Source organism: Cervus elaphus, chromosome 20 (genome assembly GCF_910594005.1).
Source record: "Cervus elaphus chromosome 20, mCerEla1.1, whole genome shotgun sequence".
In the NCBI taxonomy this organism is placed as follows: domain Eukaryota; kingdom Metazoa; phylum Chordata; class Mammalia; order Artiodactyla; family Cervidae; genus Cervus; species Cervus elaphus.
Window position 1 is genome coordinate 79,532,980 of NC_057834.1, and position 500 is coordinate 79,533,479.

Genomic DNA, 500 nt, shown 5'->3' on the forward strand with positions numbered 1-500 from the left:
AGTTTTACGTTTAGGTCTTTAATTCATTTTGAGTTTAGTTTTGGACAGCTACTTATAAAAGAATAAAATTAGAACATTCTCTAATGTATATATACAAAAATAATATCCTTTGCTTTTAAAGATAATTTTGCTGAATAGTTAATTCTTGGTTGGTGGTTTCTCTTTCAGCACTTTAAATATATCACTCTTACCCTCTTCTTGCTTGCAGGGTTTCTGAAGAGACTTCTTGTCTTGTTCCTTTATAGGTGTTTATTTTCAGCTTCTTTCAAGATTTTTGTCTTTATTTTTTACAGTTTGAATATGCTATTCCTAGGTGTAGATTTTTTGGAATTTATTGTACTTGGTGCTCTCTGAGCTTCCTTAATCTGTGGCTGATATTTGTCATTAATTTTGGAAAACTCCCAGCCATTATTCATCATTTCTTTTCTTTCTTTCTCTTTCTCCTTCTCCTGATACTCCCCTTGAATGTATGCTGCGTTTTTATAAATGTCATAGTTCTT